Below are 17,791 nucleotides of genomic sequence, written 5' to 3' on the forward strand. Positions count from 1 at the left end.
AAATTTAACCATCCAATCAGAGATCAGATAGTTTGGCCGTTAGGATGACGTTTTACTGAGCTGAAGGTTCAGAAATGATTCCAGTTCTTCTTTTTATCCTCATTGAAAACATATTTAGGTGTCAGGATGAGCTGTACTTACTATTTCTTAGAAAGTCTGTAAACATCAATTTATTTCTGACCTGTTGTGTTTGAACATGCAAACTGAAGGAAGTAAATTAAAATACAATCTGTAAAAATACATTTCCATGATGTCAAACATATTCTCAGTTTTTCCACTTAAGCTTCCAAAACATGTAAAATAAACAATAAAAAATAGTTTCATTATCTGACGTGTTCTGTAGCTGCAGGTTCAGTTGACGGATGTAGAAATAAAACCCATAAACTTCCCAACCACGTCTATTTTTCAGGTCATTGTGGGTAAAAACCTCAGAGCTCTGCTGCTGCTGCTGTTCACCAAGTTGTCACCAAACACTTCCTCATCATTTCACACATAATAAAACTTCATATGTCAAAGTGGAAACCAGGAGGTTTTAAAAAGTTAAATAAAGTTGTAAATATGATGGATCTATAAAACCGGACTTTTGATTTGCTGCTCTTCATCAGTCAGGTCTGCTGAATTTTTCTGCAGGTTCAATATGACATGTCTGAATGATATTTTAAACTTCACAGTGTCTGCAAAGTGTTATATCCCTGAACTGTAAAAAAAAAGGCTGCCAAAGTGTTGCTGCAAGTTTAAAATAAACTGAGTTGGTTGGTGTATAAATGACCCATCAATGTGTTAAATGTGTGTTTTTTCTGATCACTGTGGGTTCAAACCGCAGAGCTCTGCTGCTGCTGCTGCTCACCACATTCTCATCAAACCCTTCAGAGATCAAACTGGAAACCAGCAGTTTGGAAAAAGTTAAATAAAATCTGTTTGAAGGATCTATAAAACTGATCATTGATCTGCAACTCAACACCAAACAGGTCTACTGGATTCTTCTGCTTGATTCTGCAAAGACCCAAACAAAAGAGGAAGTTCATCGTTTCACACATTTAGCTAAACTGAGACGTTTCACATGCTGATCTGGTTCCCCTTTGAAGACTTTCTTGTACGTCACCATCTGTACTGTCGTGTAATGAGGCTGAGAAAAATGCCTTCTAATGTTCAGGTGTTGTTCAGAAAAATGATGTCAAAGAACCAAAACTGAACAAAAATATTTAGAAAACAACTATTAAAGACTAGGATGAAATTTTCTACTGATGGTTGAAATCTGTAAATTTTAAGACTGCAGCTAAAGACATTTATAGATTTTAATTACTCAACCACCAAATATGCATTAACACACACAGTGGAAACCATTTTAGCACAACAGCAGATGTTAACATCTAGTTTCCTCATTTCTGATTTTGGAGAAGCAGCCAATCAGAATCAAGCAAAAGAAATGCTGCTTCTGGATTGGTTACTTTGAAATCATCGGCCAATCGAGTGTCAAGTAGAAATGTGAATAAATAAAGTTTCTCATGGTGCCACAAACTTACAAACTATTGTCACAGGTCCAAACTAAATATTTAATTCACAAGCTAAATATTTAGCTTACTAACTATTCATTTTGGTAACTAATTATTTTGCTCCAAATTAAATATTTAATTTGTAAACTACATATTTAACTTTGACCTAAACATTTAGTTTGAAATATTTAGTTTGCAAGCCAAATAATTAGCTTCAAATTTAATGTACAGTTTGTAAACTACATATTTAACAAAGATCTAAATATTTGTTTGTAAACTAAATATTTAATTTGCAAGTTAAATATTTAGTTCAAAACTAAATATTTAGTTCAGTTAAATATTTGGCTCAAAACTGAATATTTAGTTTGTAAAATGTATTTAAATTGAAACTAAATATTTAGCTTGGAATAATTGTATAAAAAACAAAATGACTGAAAATAAACTCCCATTTTTTCTCTTTAACAGGTTATAAAGCCCATAATATTGCTGTTACTTTTTTACTAACTGTGCTGCATTATATAGAATGTAAATATATTTAAAGTTTCAAATACAAGCTAGTATTGTAATTGACAGCAAATTTTACTCCATTAATTTACACACATTCTGAAAATTCCTTTTAACAATCCTGTAAGTGACTTAACTATGTGTTAATAGCAGCTCAAGGCGGTTAATGTAACCTGAAAATAGCAGAATGCAGACGAGCCACAGAGCCAGCTAACGGGTCGAGTCCAGAAATCTGAGCTACAGCTGCATTACTGGGTTACCGGCGTTAAAACCGAGCCACATTCATGGGATTGTGTCCAACATGACACGGATTCCTGACACAAATCCTGCGATAGAGTCTCAATAAAAAGTTGAACTGCACAGTCCATAAATGAGGAATTCAGGTTGGTGTAGCGAGGGGAGGAATTCACGGCTCGTCACAATTCATTTCTGAAGAAAAATCTGAGACACTCGACTCTCTGCAGGCACTTACTGCAGATCAGGCAGAGCAGAAAACCTTTAAAAGTACAGACCAAAGAATTACAACTCGCAAAAATAATGAAATAATACAAATTTAAAGAAAAAAAACATAACAGATTATCTCTTTTGGCAAAATTAAATATTTCACATCATTAAGCCAATTTTAATATGAGAGAAGAACAAAAAATAACAATTTAAAGGGGATCTATTATGCAAAATTCACATTTTGCACATTTTCATATTTTCATTTTGATTTTAAATGTTTCTAAAAAACAACAACACACACATTTAAAAACAGCACACACAAAAAAATAAAATTAAATTTAAGCATCCAGACATATTTTTGTGTCTGGAAAATGAGCCATTTTAAAAACCTCCCAATTCTTTAGTCACAATCAGCAGGCATTGTGCCGTTGCCTTTTTTTTAATTTGTGTTTTGCTCAGTCTGCAAAACTTTAAGTGTTTCGGAAGGAAATTAAGGTTTTACTTTGGTTTAGTAACCAAGCAGCATGATTTGACTTTTTCCTGCACTGGAAAATGTATACAGTGAAATATTTAGTGAGACCTAGAAATAGTTTTAGATTTTTAAAAATAAAACATCTGAGTAAAACAGAAAGCTCTTATTTTGATATTTTAATTTTATTTTAATATTTTCTTATTTTTCTTATTGGTGAGAAAAATGTTTAAAATTTCAGTTTTTCCAGCTTCAAGTTATTTTGCAAACTGTGAGAAATATGACCAAAATACACAAGTTGAAAGCACTCAGTGGCCAATTTCCTTTAATTAAAGACACAAAATAATTTCTTTATCTTTCATCTTTGTGATTTAAACATGAGATATTTTAACGAAAAAAGTAGTAAAAAAGTAGGCATTTTCTTGTGGGTCCTGAGAACAGACTCAGGTGTTTTCCTTAATAAAAAAAAAGGTGGAAAGGTTTCTAAAAAATTTTTAGGTCAAATGTTTTCTGAATTGTTGGTTTAGGAAATATTTTAGTTTAATCTCAGCAACAAAAATGAAAACTTTCGTCTAAAGTCCTGACTGTCTAAGTTTAATGTCTGGTTTTCCAAGCCTGATGGGTACAGAAATGGTTGATGTTTGTGGCCCAACTTAAATTATATTAAATATTCAAAATAAAGAAAAAGAAATGGCAGGTTGTTTCATTTATAACAAGACTTTTTCCTTCTTATAAGTAAAATAATCAGCTAGTGGAACTTGTACTTTTTCATCAATATAAAGAAACTGTTGACTTAGAACAAGCTCGTATTTCCCACTGAAAAGTTAAATAAGTTTTGTCTTATTTCAAGTGTTTGCTCTAGAAACTAGACTAAATCCATGAGTGAGATTTTGTGTTTTTGCAGTGAATGAGCTGTCACAAATCAGCCCTGTTACCTAGCAACATAATGTTTGGTCAGCTGGTTTTACTGCTGTACAATGGCTGCTGGAAAAGACAAATGTTTTATCGTTAACCTTATATTTTTCCTAATATTCATAACAACCTTTAGCTGAGTTGTTGATGGGGGTTTGAGAGTAGGGGGCGTGGCAGCATATCTTCTGCTCTTTCTCTAATTACAGAAGCTTGTTTGCTTATTTAAAACAACTGTCAGATCATAAATGTAGCCTCGCCTCAGCATCAGTTTTCTTAAAAACTAACTGAGCAACAGAGTTTTACAGAAACATAATGATCAGTTTATGGCCTTTAGAGCTGTAAGCAGCAGAGGCTCTGGCTGGCAGTAATTAAATTGTCCAGGTATCAGAAACAAATGTGGCAACAGAAAGAACTGGCACTGGCTCCAGAGTCGGGCCATCCATCACCATGACAGGCCATAACTCTGGGCATCATTTTGCAGCTTCGCCAGGCCGATCGGGTTTCAACCCAACATTTAGAAAAGGGCCGTCCACCTCAGCGAGTGAGTTCAGCACCCGGCCTCCATGTTGCAGTGTTTAGGGATGAGGTCAGACTCCGGTTTTTATCTGCCAGGGTGAGGAACAGACACCTGCCTCCAGCGTGACAGCTCTATGAGGCTCTTCATGAATCAAAAGTCATGTGGCTCCCGTCTTCTTGAGAGCCAAAGTTAGACCCAGTCATGTTTATCTGAAAGGTCTTCTGTGAAACATGCAGATTTCTGCAGTTTAAGGAACATAAAGCTGCCCTGGATGCTTCCTTGAACAGGCTGGGATAGGTCTATTGCCTAAACAAAACCTGTTAATTATGTTTTTATGTGCTAAATTATTCTTAGATAATGAGATTTCAGTTTGATCAGTTGTGCCAATTTTGAGCTCTTTTTTCGGCGTCTTGTCACTTTAAATTCAAATCAGCTGTTGCTGGCCACGCCTCCTACCTCAACGTTTACTCGCATGTAAAAATGGACGGACGGACGGGTGGACGGATGTTAAAATGGATGTTAAAATGGCTGCAGATAGATGTGTAATTATACAACTGTTCATCTTTTTCTAAATCAACTTTTCTCGATTCCAAGTCGACAACCAAACACGTCTTTTCCAGCAGCCGTTGTACATAACATATAGCAGTAAGTTCTATACAACATTTTCTGTAACATTTTGACCCAAAATGTTTTCAACCTATTTTGAATAAAAAGCACTTTTTTTCTTCTAAATGTGCTTTGGCTTTTTTTAGAAGAAGTAGAAACCCAAATGGATGAATAAAAACATGCAAAATATAAACTTTGCATTTTGGGTCCCCTTTAACTTCATACAACATGTTTTGGTTTTAAATCATTTAACACAAAGACATAAGGATAGGAATTAAGTTTTAAGCAGCATGACATTTCAAAATAAATTTCAAATTATAAATTTGACAAAAGAAAACAGGATTAAAAAACACAAAGTTTCCTCAAAGAGGTAATTTTAAAGCAGTTAGAACGCCGCAAGGTTGTCTGTGTCCTTAAACCAAAGAGGCCACATAAAAATTTAATCATGAGTTGCGTTAAGGTTAGAGCGAGGGGCTCTGAAGTGCATTTCGCCAGTAAATGTCCTCAAAAGTTGAAGGAAGCATGAAAAGAGACAGATTAAAACAGCTGAAAACCTTCAGAAGGCAGCAGAGGGACAGGACGGAGAATAAAGGAGAAAAGATGTTTTTTGTGTTTATCTGAGGCTGAGGTCATGAAGAGGTTTACTGAGAATCAGGCAGGAGGTAACTGGTTGACTCACTGGTGCGCCAGACCAAACTGCGGTCACTGAAAATTAAATCCAGGGGCAAACCTGAATTATAATTACAGAAAATTATTGTTCTAGTAATGAGAAATGCATTATTTTCACTGAAAACATGTTTATTTTTGGACCATTTCTGCAAATGTATCCAGGTGTAATTTGTTACTCTTTAATTCTAACTCAGATGGAAACCAGAAACTTAATTACTAAATATTTTTGATAGACGTGGAGCAATAAAACATTCCTGATTAAACTGACCTGACCGCCAAAGCACACCACTGTGATAAAACCAAACAGACATACAGGATTTCATGAAAGAAAAATGGTTGCTATCGACAAACATATTTCCAAATAGATTACATACTTTATATCCACGCAAAGAGAAATAAAGAAAGAACGCTACAAAATGTTGACATTGAAAAGTGTGATATGCCTTTTTCCTGTAATCATGCATGTTCTTTGTGTGTGTGTGTGTGTGTGTGCGTGCGTGCGTGCGTGCGTGTGTGTGTGTGTGTGTGTGTGTGTGTTTTAAGCATCTCAAGGTCTTTTGTAAAGTCAAAAAATCTTGTTTGTGTTGAATTCATTCTGAAAAAGTCCTTAAAATGTAGTTTCTTCAACAAGTTTCTTCAACATCTACGGTCAAAGAAAATGTTTGTGAAACTAAAACAAATACCTAAAAACCCTTAATAATGATCCTTAACAACAATAAAATCACTTGGTGCTTTTAATATAATTCATCCAATAAGTAGCTATTAGACGTATTAATAACATTCTAGATCCTAGTTTGTTAGTTTGTTTTCACACCTGATAGTCCGGTAGATTCAGTTCGATTTGGGATCAAAATTGCAACAATTGTTACATTTTCAGATGCTGCTGTTCAGTTTCTCACTGGACTATATTAAACAAACCAAACTCATAGAAAACCTGTTCCCCTCCTCACCTGTGGGGGTGCTGCGCCCGGAACCACTGAAGGAAACTACACAAAAACCACTCACAAAGACACGAGCGTAACTTCCTTCTTCCTACAAAGTAGCGTCAGATTTCAGCAGTTGTAGGATTTTTCTTTGGTAAAAAAACCACGAGCCATCCTGCTAGCGTTACACTAGCGTGTTTGTTTGGTTATATTTACCCAGAATGCCCTGCGCTATGGTCCGCTTCCTGCTTTTAGAGCAGTCTCTGGTTCGAACGGTGTTCACATATGGATTCAAACCGTGCCAGAGTTTACTTCAACCGAACTGAGATATAGGTTTGTGAACCAGAGTTCGCTTTTTTGGTTTGATTACTCATTCACAACTCCCCAAATGAACCGGACTTTAGAGACAAACGGCGAAGCGCTGCGGGGGTTGCTAGGTAATGGCGGAGCGCTGCGGGGGTTGCTAGGTAATGGCGGAGCGCTGCAGGGGTTGCTAGGTAACGGGTAAGGCTTTCAGGCTTTTGAAATGGTTCATTTTTCACACACCAAAAAAAAAAAAAAAAACTTATTACCAAAAATGGCTGGTTGGTTTTTAGAACCAGCAGAGACCCAAAAGGAGATATAAAAATGTTCAAAATATGAACTTTTCATTTTAGGTCGCCTTTAAAAACTTTATGTAAAGAAGTTAAAACTGCTAACTTGAGGAGGAGAAACACAACTCTCTAAAATAAACTACACTTTGTTTTTTAATTGCTGTGTATGTAGTTTTAATCATCTGTCCTACTCTGTGACAGCTCCACCCACATCTGGCTGCTTTCATGCCTCTCAGTGGAACCTGCTGCTGATTATCCGGACCGGCTTTGGACATAAAGGCCGGAGGGGCAGCAGCTACATTCCTGTTCCCAGGTGTCACCAAGCGGAAGAAGGAAACGGCTCAACGTTTGCCGGGGTGAATATATTCCATCACCCGGGAGTCCGACTCGAAGTCAGCCGGGCCTCTTGAGCAGCAAAACAAACTGTAATTATGTTAAAGCAAAGCATTTGATGATCACATTTCAAACACACTTCTGCTGGGATGCTACATTCGAAAACGTCCCTTTGTGTTGGTCTCGAATCTCGCTCCTCTTCATCACCTCATCACCTTTCAGGACGATTTTAATTAAGAAGCCTCGTTAGCTTGAAAACTCACGCTCTTTAATTAAGAAGATTCATCTTTATCCTCTTTTCAACGGTTTGGTTGTGAAGGAGAAGAGAGCTGCTTTCACTGTCATTTATGTTTTTTTCTATCAGAGGAATGGTTTTCATTATTAAGTTTTTTTCTGTTGAAGGATTTCTTTGAATTGGAAGATAAATAGGGAAAGAAGAAGAGGGAGAGGCTGGATAATGAAAAGCCCCGTGTCCACCAAGGACCTCGGAGCCACCTGATAAATTGGCTTGTTAAGAGGACAAAGATCACTATGTGACATATTCCTCCCATTCAGTCCCTGCAGCACAGGTGCAAAACACACAGACAAATGGGAATCAATCAAATCAAAATAAAGCTGGTGCCATTATTAATACATGACGACGGCCGCTCAGTTTTAGGGGTGTGATCAATTCGATATTTAGCCGTGCAGAAACAATTCGGACGACTGAAATCAAATGTTTAACAGAGCAGAGGAGGTATAACATGCACCCATCCCAAGGCCAGAGGCGGGACAATGAAGGCCTGCGAATAAAGGACGTGTGTGTGTTTGTGCGCACAGCCCATTAAACACACATGGCTGACATTGTAAGTGTGGTCGACTGTGCTCCATGAATGCTGCAAGAAAGTGAGAGCGCATTTGATATCTGAAGGGGAAAGACAGAAACAAAGAGCGGAGGGGTAAAGGGCCCGAGACATGGATGGGTGACGGATGGACGGACGCGAGGAGGAGGGGAGGGAAAGAGAGCATAAAGGGTTGGACCGCGCTTCTTTTCTGCCAGTCTCCAAGCAACTCACAATAGAAGGTCAGAAAAGATGAGACGAGGGAGACAACGGTGCAGAAATACAGAATACTCCTTTAAGGAGACAGTAATGAGGGACAGGCAAGAAGCACAGAGGACTTTTAGGACACAGCATGTAGAGGAGAAGCTGGTGAAGAGCTGAAGATCAGGTCTGAGGTTCACTCAAAAAACAGAAACAAGTTGAGTCCAATCTGGACGTGATTTGGTACGACTTCTGACGAGTAGCAGGCGTGTAATTGATCAAGGTTGCCAGATCTGACAGTTTCCAGCGAAACCAGTAAACACCTAGAACCTCAGCAGATGACATTATTAAACAGATTAATCGTGATTAATCAGCTAATTTAGTCATTAATCATTAACTGGCAAAAAACAGTATTTTGCTGAAAAAACCAACACTTTGAGAGCTGCAATTAAACCAAAACTGTACAAAATATAAACACATTTTAGTCTAAGATTAAAAAAAACTTTGTAAATATGTTCGACCCAAAACACACGAGGTAGGTTTAGCTTTTCCCAGTTCAAATGTTCTGTTAATCCTCTTTTGCTATCCAATTATTAATCGGTTAATTAAAAATCATCAGCAGATCAGCGCTACAGTGTACTGATGGTAAGTCTGAATCGATTAATCATGATTAATCGTTAATTGTCAACTAATTTAATAACAATTCTTCATTAACTGGTAAAAAAAAGGCAATCTGCTGAAAAAACAACACTCTCAGAGCAGTAATTAAACCACAGAGGTACAAATTATACACATTTTGGATTTAGGATGAAATTTTATAAGAACTTTATAAATATGTTTTGCCTGAATCCATCAGGTAGTTTTTGCTTCACCTGGTTCAAATTTTGTGGAAAAAAAGCCTTATTAATCATCTTTTGCTGTCCAATTATTAATCAATAAATTGAAAACTACTCAGAAGGTCAGCTCTACACTTTAATAGTAAATCTGAAACGACTAATCTGATTAATTGTGATTAATCAATAATTGTCAACTAATTTAGTAATCGATTAATCATTAACTGGCAAAAACAGCTGAAAAACAACACAGAACACTTAATAAGCCAAATCTGTAGAAAAAAATCCATAATTTGGATTTAAGATAAAAATTCAAAACGACTCTGTATCCTACCAGTTTTAACTTAATATTTTAGTGTTGGTGCCGCTGCGAAGCGTCTTCATTGGTCCTGATGTTTCTGAACCTTAAATAAGTCGATGTTACCATGAGAAGTGGCCACATGTCTTACGTTTCAGAAAGTTTTCCTCGTAATCTTCGCCCTTCGTCTTGTTCCTTCCTGCTTTATTTGGAGTTTGTAGTTGAGTTCCACTTTCTTTTAAGAAAATGTAGTTTTCTTTTCAAGCTCTGCAGAAACATCACGTGTTCAGCTGAATACCTGTCCTTCATATTGTCAGATTTTACTTCCAATCTTTCCTCGATGTGTCGTCGCAAAGTTATTTTTTTCCATCTTAAAGGTAAAATGTTTGGTTTCTCGATCTGAAACTAGTTTTGAGTTTGCAGGTTTTGGTCATTTTCTGTCTATTTCATGAAGACCAGTGCTTAAAAGCAAAAGAAACTTTAAAGTCTGTTGTCGCTTTGTTTCTTACAAGTTTGATGGAGATTAAATTTATTTCTTTAAGGTGAATGGAGAGAAAAATCATTAAAGTTTTTTCTTTATTTATATATTACATCTTCAGATCAAACTTTTCGGACTCCTGCAGATGTTTCTGAAAATGTAATATAGTAATCCAGAGGTAAGACCACCTGATAATTTGTGAATTATACTGAAAAAGTTGGGGATTTATCTCTCTTTGTGTCCGTTTACTGTAAAAAAAAAAAGCCACTAATGTCAACAAAAAATCAGTTTGAAGAAAAAACATAAAAAACTGTTCTGTGGATTAACTCTGTTGACCAAATATACAGTTAGTGCTGTATTTTTATCTTCTTAAAGATAATTATTAGGTTAATATGCTATATATCGCAATATATCTCCCCTGTATATATGGACTTAACTCTGAATATAAAACATGAAATAAATTCAAACTGCAGCTGAGCTGAAGAGGCAGATTAACAGATTCCTGTGAAGGCATGAAACCAGTTTGAAAGTATTTCTGTGTATGTTTGCATGCGTGTGTGTGTGTGTGTGTGTGTGTGTGCGTGCGTGTGTGTGTGCGTGCGTGTGTGTGTGTGCGTGCGTGTGTGTGTGTGAAACTCGTCCTTCCAACACATACCTCTCTCGCTTTCTGCCCTTCAAGGAGAGACTTAAGCACCCTGACTCCAGCTGCATGAATGGGATAATCTGACAAAAGCTCAATAAAGGACAAAGATCCTCTTGATAGAAGAGAAAAAAACTAGTTTTAGTTTGGATGAGGTGAAAAATAAAAAGAAATAAAGAAAAAAGATGAAGAATGTACAAACTCAAAACTTTCCGAGAACGACTGAGGTAAAAGGTCTTCAGTGGCGTCAAGTTGGAGAGATGCGTCTTCGTCAAGGTCGTGATGTACACAATGTCAACTCTTCTTCGTTTTACAGACTGAAATTTCGCTCACACGGTTTCTGTGCGACTGACTGAGAGGGAACAGAATTAAAAAGAGAAAATAGTTCCTCACACGTCCACAGTGTGCATTTCAACCCAATAAAGTCCAGAAACTGAGACTTTTAATTTGAAGTTCAAGTTGAATTCAGTTTAAACTCTACAGCCATTTTATATTTTTGATGTTGTTACCAACAAACATGCAGTAATCTCTTCATAAATAATAAAATTGCATCAGAGCATGTTATTTGTTACAATATAATGATTCCTGATTCATATTTTGATCCATATGTACACATAAATAATATTTTAATCTATTTTCTTGTCTAACTTCAATTAAAAGTTAAACTCAAGAGCTTTTTCTGTCTTTACTCATTATATCCTCATTGTTACTGAACCAAAGAATTAGAAAAAAGTATAAAATATACATACTGGGCTGTGTCAAATGAACCACTGTAGTTTTCTATGTGGCCCTCTAGACTTCAGAGGGATGCAAAGATAGGATCTTAAAGGTAGCAGCTGTTTGCTTAAATATTTTATCAATAAAATCAAGGCAGTTTTTATCTGTAAGCAATTAAATTACATCAATCAGCCGCTCCAGTTTTTTGTTAATGACCAAACTCATGCAAAATCCCCGCGCTTTTTCACGCTAATGCATAATTGTGGGTTTATTTGCAAATTTTCCGCTAGGGTGAAAAACATTTGGTTGGTGTAATGCTAACTCCCACCTGCAGGTGGCAGAATGTCTTACATCTACTCTGCTGCTGACTCAGCCTTCTTTATAGTTGGTGATCAAATTAGGAAATTTAAGTAAATGTGACTTTTTGCTATGATGGCGTAGTTAGAATAATCTGAGAAATTAAGCATAATAAAATTGAAATGAGAAAATTTTTAAGGGAAAATTTTTTTGGAAATTTCTCAGTTTGAAAAATTTTAAATTTGCTAGAAAAAATATCTGAAAGTTTGAAAACAATATCAGAGATTTTCTAGGGGGGAAAAAATCTGATATTTCCATATTTTTTCTAGAAAATTTCTCAGATTAATCTCAAAATTTCTGAGTTTCTTTCTGGCAAATTTTCAACTTTTTCAAACTCAGAAATTTTCAAGTTTTGACCAGAAAATATCTCAGATTAATCCGTTTTTCTAGCAACTTTTTTCTAGAAAATAAACTTAAAATTTCTGATTTTTTTTGGCGAAGATTTACTCTTTTTCTCTACAGTGGCTGTAATACGCTGTTGTAAGAAAAAGTCACATTTACCGTCACATAGATCATAATTTCCTGTTATTATTTTTAACAGTTTAATGGGTTTTATCAGTACTTTCTGGAACAGCTGGTCCTTTGAAACAATTCATTATCTTGATTTCCATCCAAATTGAAAATGAGTTTGAGCGTTTAGGCTACGGCTAACTAGCTGCTAACATGGCCTTATTTCCAGTTGGCTGGATGAAGTTTGTACATTTCTGTGAAGATACAAGTCTTAAGTTTCATTCATAATAGTCTTAAAAAAGTCTTAAATTTGAGTTGGGGAAACATGTTAGCGCATTAGCATAGAAACTGCCTTGCTGGTTAAATGGGAAATACTAATAAACTTGATTGATTGATTGATTAATTAAATATAAGTGTGCAAAACTAATTTTAGTGGCCCAAACCACTGTAATCAAGAGTTGAAGGAAATCTCCTCAAAACAGAGGAAAAATTCGTATCATTTGAAACAAAAGGTCAAATTAGTGTTGAATATCTTCATTTCTTTCTTAAACACAGTTTTCTCTGATTCACTTGGAGTCTTTACAAGTATCTGGCAATCTACAAACCATTCTTGCTCTTTGTTGTTTGCTTTTCAACAAAATGAACAAACTGCAGAAGAATCAAAGCGTAATCATATATTAATATTAATCAGAACATGAGTTTCAGCCTGTACATTCTGTTGCTTTTTGTTTTTAATTGAAAGCTTTTCTCAACCAAGAACGTCTGACAGTTTTTACACATATAAGCAAAAGGCTTTGTGCTTTTATTCAGCCAGACAGATAAAAGATGCAATTAACTTGGCAGAGTCTTTTACCTTGGGCGCTTTAAGGGCTGAAAACACGTAGGAGTAAATGGCATATTGTGATTACAGAGTCACAACTTTTCTCCTTTTCTGAACCTTTTTTCTCTTCTGTCTTTAGCTTTGACTGAATACGGCTTAAAAATACGATTTAAGTGAAGGTCAAGTGTTAACATGTTGCATCTGCTTTTTTTTCATTTGTTTAATTAAAACATCTGTACATCTTAAAATGCTACAAAACACCCGTACATACATATGTGAACTAGTTGGGGGAAAACATTTATCGCAGGGTTGCACAAGGTAAAACCAAAACCAGACAATGAAGAACGGAAAGCTTCAACGTTTCCAACTCAGAAATTAAATTCAACTTTGGTGTGAGGCCCTTTGTTGCAGCTACTGAGGATCTGCTAAGGACGCAATTAGGAGTCTTATTAATGTCAGTCGCTCCAAGGTGACACAAGTTAGGAAAAAGAGCAGAAGCCAGCGAAGTCTTTTTATCTGCCTTTATGTTTTTCTCCAGCATGGAGGACAGACGGGCTCAGCAGCAGCACTGAATAGCTTGTTTCGTTTTATCGTTTAAGAATGTATCTCTGTGTGCATCCATGCAGAAACAGATGGAAAACTGCTCCACAGCTCTTCATCCTGTATGCACTCAATATTTCATTTATTTTGTTTTGAAAACTACAACATATTAGTTTTAAAACAGCCAATTAGTGAATTTAGCTTCATATTTATCAGCAAAACATTAAACGTTCTTGTCATTTTTTAACTAATAGGATAAATGTTTCAACATCCAAACGGTCATTTCTGAAGTTGAGTCTCTTAGCAACTGAAGGTAATATAATCTAATATCAAAAGAGCTGCAGTTTAAAAATGCAAATAAATAAATGAAAGATTTTTTTTCTATATTTTTGAATTTTAAAACATTCTGGTTTTTTCCACTTTGTTGCAGAATAAATGAAGATTTAAAATGTATTTATAATAGATCTGCAATAACTGTAAGCAGTGATGCTATAAAGCTAAGCAGGTTTTTATATTTTAAGGGAAATGCACAAAAGTATTAGGCAGAAATCAAACCACTTAAAAAATTATTTTAAATTGTTCCAATATGTTTTTTAAAATAAAAAAATGTAGAAATTATGTGAAATGTTCACATTTTATGTTGCAAAAAGGACTGCACAATATATCACAGTTTATCATTACTATTTGAAATATCAATATGGTTAAAAAAACTGAAAAATCGTCACCACTTTTATTGTTTTCAGTCAATAAGGTTTTCTGCTTTTGTGTTACGACTAGATATAAAATAATTAATCAAACCAAATGTCTTATTTAAGTCAGCCAGACTGTAAAGTTAAGACACTATTTACTTTCAGTCCAATCTAATTATCGCAATAAAAATTATTTGATACCTGACACTTTTGAGCTTTTATGTTAAAAAAGCCACTCACTTGTTTATTTCTCTGAGAAATTATAAATTAAAGAAACAAGAAAATTGATTAATAGACAATCATCAGTCTCTGAATTAGAAATAAATCATCTTTTCTGCAGAAATCCCAAATTCTTTCTGTCAAACTATCTTTAGATACACATCTTGTCTTATTTCCAATTAGATATTTCATAAGAAATGTTTTTTTTTGCCCAAAATGCAACAGAGATGTTTTCTAATATTGTGTTTGGAATTTAAAAATCACATTTCCAAACCAATTTTGTCCATTTCAATTTAGCTTCTCAGTGCTGAAGAATTCAAGTAATGCAAAAGCAGAAAAGGCCTGAAAATTTTATGTTTTCTCCAAATTTTCTTCCCTAAAAGAGGTCAAGAGTGTTGCTGTTTCACAAAAATCGATGCGAGTTTGCATTTCCACAGCAGATCCAGCACAAACTCGAGTCGAGAATTTAAGATTTTTCTCTTTGATGGATTCCTGCAGAGAGGAAAACGCATTTTTTTAATTCATCCTGTCATTTTGGTCACTTGTAAAAATGACATGGCTGCAAAACACCCAAACAGAGAGAGACCGTAAAATATCTGCAAAATGTGGCAAAGTGAAATCCAGGAAGATGACCAAAACATGATGTTCAAAAATAATCAGATCGACTCAGTGAGAGCTGATTTCTAACCTCACAACTACGTAATATAAAATAAAATAATACATGATTAACAATTTATTTAAAATGTTTATTTTTTTGTATAATTTTCTCCTAATATTTACATATTAATTTATCTGTCTAATTAATTAAAATAACTACATTTTTTTTCTTTTTTTATATATATAATTTTACTTCATATGAGGCAAAGAGATGAAGACAACTTGTTTAAATTCACTTTAGTAAAAATTTTTTATTATTATTTAATTTAACAATTTTCTCTATGACAGCAAGTCTAAAATGTTGGACCTGCAGGAAGCAGGTTTACTGGTGCCACCTAGTGGACAACATTTAATACTGCAAGAGAAAGTTTACTGGCAGTTTAACTTTATTTTTTCTAAAACGAGCCTCTAAGACTAAACGGAGTGATGTTTTATTCTAAAATGTTAAAGAAATGTGCGAATAATTTTTAGATTAAAAAACAGCACAATAACTGAATTTCTGTTTCTTCTGTTTGTTATGTTTAAAAAAAATCATAAAAAACAAATCAATTTTATCCAATTTTTTTGTTTTTGAAGATTTTGTTTTTTATTTAACTTTTTAATTTCAATTTTTTCATTTATTCACTTAGTTACTTACATACATATATGTTTATTTGAAACAATAAGATATTTTACTGTAAAGAAAATTAAGTGTATTTTTATGGAGTATTGTGTAAAACATCTTATGTTTGTTTTTTGATTTATTCAGTTTTTGTTTGATTTCTTAAATATTTTATTTTTTCAATTTGATTAAATCTTTTGTTTTCACACGTTTTTTCATGAAATGTCAATAAAATTTTCAGATTTATTTAGGTTTAATTCAGATTTTGGTGGGTAAATATTGCCGTTTAGTTCTTTTGTCAAGTTTTTCTTTAAATCCTCTGTTGCTGATTTATTTAAGCCAATGAAACTGAAAATATTTGCCTTAAAATGTAAATATATTTAATTTTAAAATGCCAATAAAAGGACATTTAAAATAAGCAGATCCGATCAAAGCAACGCCTGACAGAAAACAACAAACATAAAAATGCTAAGAATAAATACTGAGCTTTATTATTATTATTTTTTAATTTAACAGTGAATAAAAGGAGATTAAAATGGAAAAATTAGTTTTTCTTCCTTCTCTCTTTGTGTTAAAGTCTGTTTCACCAAATAAAATGAGTTAAAGCCGAGGCTCAAACATGGAGGCCGGGTTCTGGTTAAACATTGGCCCAAAGTTTGCCTTCAGCCTTCTGTTGTTTTTACACTAAAGCTCCGGCAATTGTTGCAGCCATTATTGACTTAGTAATTAAAGTATTTTAACGTGGGGATTCTGTAATCATTACATACGCCGCCATCTGTTCCTGCACGGCTGCACCTGAAATGGATTTTTCCCCTTGAGTAGATGACGTATAAAAACCAATCAGGGAGGCAGGAGGAGGGCAGCGGCGTCACAACCGTCCAGCGAACAGTCTGAGGTCAGAGCGACGCCGATTCTGCGCCCAGCAAGACGAGCAACAGCGACCAGCGACCTTCAGACAAGACTCACGTTTATAACCACAAACCAACACAAAGTAGTGGCATAAAAAGTAGAGAAACATGAGAGAAAAAAGACAAAGATCAACAGGACAATTAAGAAAAAACTGGAAAAATAAAAGAAAAAGAGAAGAAATTAAAAAAGGAAAAAGAGAAACAAATTAAAAGTAAAAGAAACGGAAAAAATAACGGAGGAAAAAAATAAAGAAAAAATAGAATTAAAAGAAAAAAATAGGAAAATTGCTCTAAAAAGTAGAAAAAGTTTGGAAAAAATTAAAGCGAAAATACAAAAGAGGAAAAAATAAAGAAAAAGAGAAAAAACTAAAATAAAAAAATACAAAATTAAAATATCTGTTGCTGTGGTGCCCGGAGTCGTTCCTGGAGGCCCGGCATCCTGCATGTTCTAGTTCTGTCCCTGGTTTAACCACCTGGATGAAACGACAGCTTATAAGAAGAAGAACATCGACCTGCTGCGGAGGTTGAACTAAAACATGCAGGATGCCGGGGCTGCAGGACCGACTCTGGTCCACTGATCCGTTTTAAACTGTTTGCTATCAGTTCCACTTCCATTCATCCATTAAACGTCTGCTTGCAGGGTCGCCAGGTCATTAGGCGGCAGGTGGGTTCAACCTGGACAGGTCGCCGGTCCATCAACACAAAGACACACAGAATAAACAACCACACACACACACACACACACACACACACACACACACACCTCAGACCAGTTAACCAGTCAGGCGTTTGGACTGGGAGGAAACTGGAGAACCCAGAGAGAATCCACACAGAATTACAAGCAGAAAAGAAAAATTCAACCTCGAAACCTTCTTGCTAAGTAAATTAGAGTTTCACTAAATTATTTATTTTGGTTTGAAAATCTCTACACTTCAGTCAACAGGGAGCTGAACAAGCTTCAGAAGGAACAATTGTCACTTAATAATCACTAACTGCAGCTTGTATCAGCTCATTATGAAGTAAAAATTACTAAAAACTGCACACACTGGACTTGAAACTTCTCTCCTGAACAACTAAAAGGAAAAACCTAAAAGAGAAA

This window comes from Poecilia formosa, unplaced genomic scaffold, assembly GCF_000485575.1.
Source record: "Poecilia formosa unplaced genomic scaffold, Poecilia_formosa-5.1.2 Scaffold322, whole genome shotgun sequence".
Classification (NCBI taxonomy): Eukaryota; Metazoa; Chordata; class Actinopteri; order Cyprinodontiformes; family Poeciliidae; genus Poecilia; species Poecilia formosa.